Consider the following 10,665-nt stretch of genomic DNA (forward strand, 5'->3'; position numbering starts at 1 on the left):
GACAAGCTCCCTGAGCTCTTGCTTCTGGACTGGGTCAAGGTCCTCATTGTTCGGGACCACCACTGGTACTGTTGCCGTCCTGGGTCCCGACCATAACACGGCCAAGGCTGTCCTCTCGTGCTACTTCTTCAACAGGTTCACGTGGTAAATCTGTTGGGATTTCCGTCTCCCCGGCTGCCGTACGTGGTAATTGACAGGTTCCAGCTTCTCGATCACCTCGTATGGCCCGTGCCATGTTGCCAGGAACTTACTTTCGGCTGTGGGGATTAAGACCAACACTCTGTCTCCCACCTGAAATTCTCGGGGCTGGGCTCCCCGATTGTGGACATGGGCTTGGGCGCGTTGGGCCATCTCCATATGTTCCCTCACGACTGGCCATATGGCTGTCATTCGCTGCCTCATCGTCTCCACGCTGCGTAAGGGGGTCGGTTGGGCTTCCCACACCTCCTTGGCAAGGTCCAGTAGGCCTCGTGGCCTCCTCCCATAGAGGAGTTTCGAAAGGGGAAAACCCAGTGGAGGACTGGGGTACTTCTCGGATTGAGAACATTAGGTGGGGTAGTAGCCGGTCCCAGTTCTTCCCGTCCTGCTCGATGACCTTCCGCAGCATTTGTTTGAGCATTTTATTGAACCGCTCGACGAGCCCATCCGTCTGTGGGTGGAAGACTGAGGTCCAGATCTGCTTGATCTGCAGGAGAGCACACAAATCTTGTGTGTGCAGTTAGGCGGCACAAACTCAGTACCTTGGTCTGTCAGGATCTCGTTCGGGATGCCCACCCGGCTAAAGAGGTGGAACAGGTCCCAGGCGATTCCCCTGGATACCGCCACCCGTAGGGGAATGGCCTTGGGATACCGGGTGGCATAGTCCACTATTACCAGGATGTACCGGTGTCCTCGTGCTGTTTTTACCAGGGGTCCCACTATGTCCATGGCGATACGTTCAAAGGGCACCCCGATGATCGGTAGGGGGACCAGTGGGTTTCGGAAGTGTGCCTTTGGGGCAATCATTTGACACTCCGGGCAGCTGCGACAGTTATCTTCCACGGCCCTCCTCATTCCGGGCCAGTGGAACCGGGCGGCGATCCATTCCCGGGTCTTCTCCATTCCCAGGTGCACCCCCAGCAGGTGGGTGTGGGCCAGCTGAAGAACGGTTCCCACATACCGTCATGGCAGCAACAATACCTCTTGAAGTTCCCCCTGTTGGCGCGACACCTGATACAAAAGGTTACTCTTGATTTGGAAATGGGGGTGTCGCTTTCAAGTTAGGATCCTCCCACTGGGCCGTCCCGAATTGTCCCCTCAGTTGGCCCCCAGGGGGGTGTCTCGACTGGCCCCTCGAAATCGAGGAGGGGGAGGCTAGGCTCTTCCTCCCGTGGTTCCGACCCAGTAGATACAGGTTGATCAACCATTTACTTCCGGGCCGCACAGGCAACGGGTCATCCTCGCTCTCATCCTGGTCCAGCTTGTACCTTCTTCCTCATCTCGTGCCCCCACAGGGTCATGAACAATCTCGTCCCACTAGGAGAGGTACCGGCAACTCTGGTACTGCACCCACCATCATCTGGCAGTTCCCTTGTGGTGTCACGATGTTGGCCCATACGGTTGGATACCGCTTTGTGTCCCTGTGAACACAGGAAATTGACATCTCCCTACCATGTTCAGTATTCTGGTTCAGCAGGCTCGTGGTTACGAGGGTAACCATACTTCTGGAGTCTAATAGAGCTTCCGTGTCGTGTCCGTCAACCTTCACCGGGACCATGGGTGCAGTTGATTCATGGTGTGCCCAACAGGAGGTGATGTAGTTCACTGCGTGACCCACCTCGCCTCCGAGGCTTGCTGATGGCATTGACTCCTCTCAAGCAGGGAAATTCCAGGCAATGTGCCCCCGGGCACCACATTCAAAACACCTCCTTTGGTCTCCATCTACCTGGTGTCGTCGGTGGCGGGTCGGCCCTACCCCAGCTGTCTCTCCACGGGTTTGCGGTCTTTTGGTCCTGCCGACTGTCAGTTCAGGGTACACAGCAGTGGGGCTGTCCTTCCGACTCCTCAAACGGGTCGCTGACTCGGCCCGGCTCCCACTCAGCAGGGCCTGAGTGTTCTGATGCGTCTCCACTGCTTCCAGGAGGCCCTCCAAGGTCTGGGGCGCGCATAGATTCGCTGCCCTCTTCATGTCGTGGGGTAGTGCCCGTAGGAAGCAATCCAGGACCATTTTGTCTAGGATGGAGAGGGTGGATACGTCAGTTAGGAGCCATCCCCTGGTGATGTGCAGTAGGTCGCTCACCTGGGCTCGGGGGGATGCATCGGCTACGAACCTCCAGTCGTGGAATAGTTGAGCCCGATGGGTCAGGCTGTACCCGTAGCGGTTGAGTATCTCCCATTTGAGTCCATCGTAGTTAGCCGCCTGTTCAACGTTTAGGTCCCAATACGCCTTTTGGGCATTCCCAGAGAGGCACGGGGCCAGCAGACTGGCCCACTTCTGCCTTGGGCATCCTTCCCTTAGTGCTGTCCGTTCAAACGTACAGATGTGTGTTTCGATGTCGTCATCTTCTGTTAGCTTGATTTAAAAACTGGTTTGGATGTGATTCAGTAGACGCTCCTCCTTGTAGCTTCCTGATTTCCTCAATGAGGCGGACGTTTTGTAGCCGCTGTTCCTCCAGCATTTGTTCCTGAACCGCCTGTTGGGCTTGTTGGGCCTGGATGAACTGAGCTATCAACTCGTCCATGCTGATGCTGCATAAACGTCAACCCTGATCTGACCACGTTATCAGAGTGCCCGCATTCTCCACCACTTGTGGCAGACCAGGGGGTTGGGTCAAAACATTTACACAGAAAAGACATGGACAGAGTAGGATTAGCTCAGTTTCAAAGGTGTTTATTAAAATAATAGTCCAAAAGAAAATAATAGGTCTCCCCCAAGAGACCCTCTCTGGGATACCGTCTTCTGGGCTCCGGGTCTTGCTGTATCCTGTGGGGATCAAAAACTGAACTCCCTCCTGTTACCTCTGATACCGTCCCCAACTATACGGGAGTCCTTTCCTCCCCAGCCTCTCCCCTGTGTGCTGCCCTTCTGGCAGCTTTATGGGAGTTGTACAGCTGGTGAGCAAGCCCTTGATTACTCACCAATCTCCAATCAGCCCAATTAGTCCTGGCCGAAGAGCCCGTCAAGACCTGGCACGTCCAGCAGATGGAGCCATCGCCTTGTGATGTATACTCCGTCTGTCACCGGACCTCGACGAGTCTTCCCCTGGTGGCTGACCTGCTGTACGCCACAACAGATTGCCATATATTCTTTATTTTAACTTCAGGATCAGAATTCACATATCTTTCCACGCGCCATCCCTCATCTGCTATGTACAATGTAGCGTATTCTGTAGCCAATGGAGACCAGTACAACCAACAGGGAGACTATGTTGGAGGCCAAACACAGTCAGCTGCAAAAGGACGGAGATTGAGATGAAACATTATGACTGGTGAGAGGGCTATTAAGGTTGTTTTATAGACAGCTAATACCAGTGTAATAATACAATTTTCTTGGAGGGATGCACACCCGTGTAGATTGAGAGGATGGAAGGGGGTGAGAACCATGAGCCTCCTAGGTTTTGTATTGAAGTCAATGTACCCAGAAGAGGATGGACGCTAGCGGTCTTCCGGCTACACCATGGTGCTACCCTACAGAGTGTTGTTGAGGCTACTGTAGACCTTTGCAAAATAGTGTGTTTTAATAAATTATTTGGTGACATTTAGTATAGTTTTATCTAAAAAGGTTAACTTTTAAATGTTTTTAAAACATTTTTTTAAATGAAATTGAATGAGAATGGTCCTCCCCTTAAGTTAGAAATCAATGATAGCAAATATCAATTTACAACAAAAAAAACACGTTTTCGTCTTTTGAGCTTACTCAATCACCTTTGATAGCTACGGTTTACAGGCCTCCTGGGCCATATACAGCGTTCCTCACTGAGTTCCCTGAATTCCCATCGGACCTTGTAGTCATGGCAGATAAAGTCACCAAAAATGTGAATATTAATATTCACATGGAAAAGTCCACAGACCCACTCCAAAAGGCTTTCGGAGCCATCATCGACTCAGTGGGTTTTGTCCAACATGTCTCCGGACCTATTCACTGCCACAGTCATACTCTGAACCTAGTTTTGTCCCGTGGAATACATGTTGTGGATCTGAATGTTTTTCCTCGTAATCCTGGACTAACGGACCACCATTTTATTATGTTTGCAATCGCAACAAATAATCTGCTCAGACTCCAACCAAGGATCATCAAAATTCGTGCTATAAATTCTCAGACAACCCAAAGATTCCTAGATGCCCTTCCAGACTCCCTCCGCCTACCCAAGGACATCAGAGTACAAAAATCAGTTAACCACATAACTGAGGAACTCGATTTAACCTTGCGCAATACCCTAGATGCAGTCGCACCCCTAAAAACAAAAAAAAATTGTCATAAGAAACTATCTCCCTGGTATATAGAAAAACCCGAGCTCTGAAGCAAGCTTCCAGAAAATTGGAATGGAAATGGCGCCACACCAAACTGGAAGTATTCCGACTATCTTGGAAAGACAGTACCGTGCAGTATCGAAGAGCCCTCACTGCTGCTCGATCATCCTATTTTTCCAACTTAATTGAGGAAAATAAGAACAATCCTAAATTTATTTTTGATACTGTAGCAAAGCTAACTAAAAAGCAACATTCCCGAAGAGAGGATGGCTTTCACTTCAGCAGTGATAAATTCATGAACTTCTTTGAGGAAAAGTTCATGATCATTAGAACGCAAATTACGGACTCCTCTTTAAATCTGCGTATTCCTCCAAAGCTCAGTTGTCCTGAGTCTGCACAACTCTGCCAGGACCTAGGATCAAGGGAGACACAAGTGTTTTAGTACTATATCTCTTGACACAATGATGAAAATAATCATGGCCTCTAAACCTTCAAGCTGCGTACTGGACCCTATTCCAACTAAACTATTGAAAGAGCTGCTTCCTGTGCTTGGCCCTCCTATGTTGAACATAATAAACGTCTCTCTATCCACCGGATGTGTACCTAACTCACTAAAAGTGGCAGTAACAAAGCCTCTCTTGAAAAAGCCGAACCTTGACCCAAAAATATTTAAAAAAAACGAATCGGACAATATTGAATCTCCCATTCATCTAAACACTTTAGAAAAAGCTGTTGCGCAGCAACTCACTGCCTTCCTGAAGACAAACAATGTTTACGAAACGCTTCAGTCTGATTTTAGACCCCATCATAGCACTGAGACTGCACTTGTAAAGGTGGTAAATTACCTTTTAATGGTGTCAGACCGAGGCTCTGCATCTGTCCTTATGCTCCTAGTCCTTAGTGCTGCTTTTCATACCATCGATCACCACATTCTTTTGGAGCGATTGGAAACCCAAATTGGTCTACACGGACAAGTTCTGGCTTGGTTTAGATCTTATCTGTCAGAAAGATATCAGTTTGTCTCTGTGGATGGTTTGTCCTCTGACAAATCAACTGTAAATTTCGGTGTTCCTCAAGATTCTGTTTTAGGACTACTATTGTTTTCACTATATATTTTACCTCTTGGTGATGTCATTCGGAAACATAATGTTAACTTTCACTGCTATGCGGATGACACACAGCTGTACATTTCGATGAAACACGTTGAAGCCCCAAAATTGCCCTCGCTGGAAGCGTGTGTTTCAGACATAAGGAAGTGGATGGCTGCAAATGTTCTACTTTTAAACTCGGACAAAACAGAGATGCTTGTTCTAGGTCCCAAGAAACAAAACGATCTTCTGTTGAATCTGACAATTAATCTTGATGGTTGTACAGTTGTCTCAAATAAAACTGAAGGACTTCGGCTTTACTCTGGACCCTGATCTCTCTTTTGACGAACATATCAAGACTGTTTCAAGGACAGCTTTTTTCCATCTATGTAACATTGCAAAAATCTGAAACTTTTTGTCCAAAAATGATGCAGAAAAATGTATCCATGCTTTTGTCACTTATAGGTTAGACTACTGCAATGCTCTACTTTCCGGCTACCTGGATAAAGCACTAAATAAACTTCAGTTAGTGCTAAACACGGCTGATAGAATCTTGACTAGAACCCCAAAATTTGATCATATTACTCCAGTGCTAGCCTCTCTACACTGGCTTCCTGTTAAGGCAAGGGCTGATTTCAAGGTTTTACTGCTAACATAGAAAGCATTACATGGGCTTGCTCCTACCCATCTTTCCAATTTGGCCTGCCGTACATACCTACACATACGCTACGGTCACAAGACGCAGGCCTCCTAACTGTCCCTAGAATTTCTAAGCAAACAGCTGGAGGCCGGGCTTTCTCCTATAGAGCTCCATTTTTATGGAATGGTCTGCCTACCCATGTGAGAGACGCAGACTTGGTCTCAACCTTTAAGTCTTTTTTGAAGACTCATCTCTTCAGTAGGTCCTACAGTGAGGGAAAAAAGTATTTGATCCCCTGCTGATTTTGTACGTTTGCCCACTGACAAAGAAATTATCAGTCTATAATTTTATTGGTAGGTTTATTTGAACAGTGACAGACATAATAACAAAAGAATCCATAAAATCGCATGTCAAAAATGTTATAAATTGATTTGCATTTTAATGAGGTAAAGTATTCGAAAGTATTCGACCCCCTCTCAATCAGAAAGATTTCTGTCTCCCAGGTGTCTTTTATACAGGTAACGAGCTGAGATTAGGAGCACACTCTTAAAGGGAGTGCTCCTTATCTCAGCTTGTTACCTGTATAAAAGAGCTCTCCAAGGATGTCAGGGACAAGATTATAGACCTACACAAGGCTGAAATGGGCTACAGGACCATCGCCAAGCAGCTTGGTGAGAAGGTGACAACAGTTGGTGCGATTATTCGCAAATGGAAGAAACACAAAAGAACTGTCAATCTCCCTCGGCCTGGGGCTCCATGCAAGAGTTCACCTCGTGGAGTTGCAATGATCATGGGAACGGTGAGGAATCAGCCCAGAACTACACGGGAGGATCTTGTCAGTGATCTCAAGGCAGCTGGGACCATAGTCACCAAGAAAACAAATGGTAACACACTACTCCGTGAAGGACTGAAATCCTGCAGCGCCCGCAAGGTCCCCCTGCTCAAGAAAGCACATATACATGCCCATCTGAAGTTTGCCAATGAACATCTGAATGATTCAGAGGACAACTGGGTGAAAGTGTTGTGGTCAGATGAGACCAAAATGGAGCTCTTTGGCATCAACTCAACATGTTTGGAGGAGGAGGAATGCTGCCTATGACCCCAAGAACACCATCCCCACTGTCAAACATGGAGGTGGAAACATTATGCTTTGGGGGTGTTTTTCTGCTAAGGGGACAGGACAACTTCACCGCATCAAAGGGACGATGGACGGGGCCATGTACCGTCAAATCTTGGGTGAGAACCCCCTACCCTCAGCCAGGGCATTGAAAATGGGTCGTGGATGGGTATTCCAGCATGACAATGACCCAAAACACACTTTCAAGGCAACAAAGGAGTGGCTCAAGAAGAAGCACATTAAGGTCCTGGAGTGGCCTAGCCAGTCTCCAGACCTTAATCCCATAGAAAATCTGTGGAGGGAGCTGAAGGTTCGAGTTGCCAAACGTCAGCCTCGAAACCTTAATGACTTGGAGAGGATCTGCAAAGAGGAGTGGGACAAAATCCCTCCTGAGATGTGTGCAAACCTGGTTGCCAACTACAAGAAACGTCTGACCTCTGTGATTGCCAAGAAGGGTTTTTCCACCAAGTACTAAGTCATGTTTTGCAGAGGGGTCAAATACTTATTTCCCTCATTAAAATGCAAATCAATTTATAACATTTTGACATGCGTTTTTCTGGATTGTTTTGTTGTTATTCTGTCTCCCACTGTTCAAATAAGCCTACCATTAAAATTATAGACTGATAATTTCTTTGTCAGTGGGCAAACATACAAAATCAGCAGGGGATCAAATACTTTTTTCCCTCACTGTATGATTGAGTGTAGTCTGACCCAGGAGTGTGAAGGTGAACGGAAAGGCATTGGAGCAATGAACCGCCCTTGCTGTCTCTGCCTGGCCTGTTCCTATCTCTCCACTGGGATTCTCTGCCTCTAACCCTATTACAGGGGCAGAGTCACTGGCTTACTGGTGCTCTTCCATGCCGTCCCTAGGAGGGGTGCGTCACTTGAGTGAGTTGAGTCACTGACGTGATCTTCCTGTCCGGGTTGATGCCCCCCCCCCCCTCCTTGGGTTGTGCCGGGGGCGGAGATCTTTGTGGGCTATACTCGGCCTTGTCTCAGGATGGTAAGTTGGTGGTTGAAGATATCTCTCTAGTGGTGTGGGGGCTGTGCTTTGGCAAAGTGGGTGGGGTTATATCCTGCCTGTTTGGCCCTGTCCGGGGGTATCGTCGGACGGGGCCACAGTGTCTCCCGACCCCTCGTCTCAGCCTCCAGTGCTGCAGTAGTTTATGTGCCGGGGGGCTAGGGTCAATCTGTTATATTTGGAGTATTTCTCCTGTCTCATCCGGTGTCCTGTGTGAATTTAAGTAAGAATTAGAGAGAAGAGAGAGCACTCTTTTTCTCTCTCTCTCTTTCTTTCTTTCTCTCTCTCGGAGGACCTGAGCCCTAGGATCATGCCTCAGGACTACCTGGCCTGATGACTCCTTGCAGTCCCCAGTACACCTGGCCGTGCTGCTGCTCCAGTTTCAACTGTTCTGCCTGCGGCTATGGAACCCTGACCTGTTCACCAGACCTGCTGTTTTCAACTCTCTAGAGACAGCAGGAGCGGTAGAGTACTCTGAATGATCGGCTATGAAAAGCCAACTGACATTTACTCCTGAGGTGCTGACCTGTTGCACCCTGGTCATCTATGAACATTTGAACCTCTTGGCCATGTTCTGTTATAATCTCCACCCGGCACAGCCAGAAGAGGACTGGCCACCCCTCATAGCCTGGTTCCTCTCTAGGTTTCTTCCTAGGTTCTGGCCTTTCTAGGGAGTTTTTCCTAGCCACCGTGCTTCTATACCTGCATTGCTTGCCGTTTGGGGTTTTAGGCTGGGTTTCTGTAGAGCACTTTGAGAGATCAGCTGATGTAAGAAGGGCTTTAGAAATACATTTGATTTGATTACACAGTGTGTGTAAGAGCAAACATGAATGAAAAGTATCTCTGAAGTATACTCTAAATGTGTTGTCTCTTTGCTCCCTGTCTTGGTGAGACATTAACAATTGACAACTGCCACAACTTCAAAGCAGAGAAGTACCCCATTACCACTAGATTGATCTGTTTTGGGACATTTATGTTAGGGTCATGTTTACATGCACACCATGAACAGATCAATACAGTGACATTTTTACTTTGTCATCATGAGTACCTCTGCTATATCAGCCACCACCAACACCCCTCTTATTAAACTAGTGGTTATTACTGTCTCATAACTAATATGCCTAATGTTGGTTCTTACCCGAGACATTGTGGCTCTCCTCAGATGGGCCATCCTTCCCTCCACCCACCTGTCGTCATGGGAATGTCCATTCTCAAAGGTGCCGATCTTGAGTTGACCCGTCTGTGATTTAGGGGAATGATAGATGGGGTTTCACTTTACATTACAGTGCCCTTATTCCTGAATTGTTACACTGTACTCATCCTGTACTTAGGGTTACTGCTGTAATGGAAAGTGTTAAAGATAATTACAGCAGATAATAATCGTATTAAGTCTGACCAAACTGATGACATGTAGCTGTGCAGTTCATTTCGGCAGGCTTGTTTGGAGTCGAGAAAAACACTTCTAAAAACAAAACTCACTACTACTGTAGTACTGCTCAGAGCATAACACACAAAGCTAAAGTGAAAAGTTTAAAAAGAGGGGATCAAAAATCAAACAAAATGTAATTCACCCTTTTCCAGCTTCGAGATAAACAAAGTGTGAAATAGAAAGGGGGGACAGCGTGGGTGGTGACAGATGGGAAAATAGGAGGGAGGACAACAGAAGAAGGAATGGGAGCGGGGTGCATTAAAGGCTTGAATTACTTCAGATTTTTTTTCCTGAAAAGAAAGAAAGAGAGAGGGGGAGGGGGTGTGAGAGAAAAACTCAAACAAATGTAAAACTAAGGTTCAGCACTGAAGTGATTTGTGAACGGAAGCAGTTCCGACAGTCACTACTAGCAACAGGACTGCATCTAAGACTGAAAACAAGCACAACAAAGAGAGAGAAAGAGGTAGAAGGAAGGCCATAGGGAGGAAGACAGAGGGGGAAGATGGAGAGAAGTGGAGAACTGAGAAAGAGTGAGAGAAAAAGTCAAAACAAATGCATCAGGTTGTGTTTGTTGTTCTATGGTTCACCACCGGTGTGATTTGTGTGAGGTGTAACTGAACTGAAGCCGTTCCGACAGTCACTACTAGCAACAGGACTGGACTGCATCTAAGACTCAAAACAAGCACAACAAAGTGAGAGAAAGAGGGAGAAGTCGGGGAAAACACGCTTGGCAAACTTGGTCCAGGCTATTGAAAAGAAACAAGTCTCTCTTTCACTTAGTAAAATAACTCTGACTCACTTAAATGTATAATCACCCCATCTACACAAAGTGTGACAGAGAGAGAGAGAAAACAGGTTTGAGACTACAGGGGTTTGTATGGTGCGTTGAAGCTCTGCTTACAGATGTATTTAATTAATACA

Source organism: Salmo salar, chromosome ssa05, assembly GCF_905237065.1.
Source record: "Salmo salar chromosome ssa05, Ssal_v3.1, whole genome shotgun sequence".
Classification (NCBI taxonomy): Eukaryota; Metazoa; Chordata; class Actinopteri; order Salmoniformes; family Salmonidae; genus Salmo; species Salmo salar.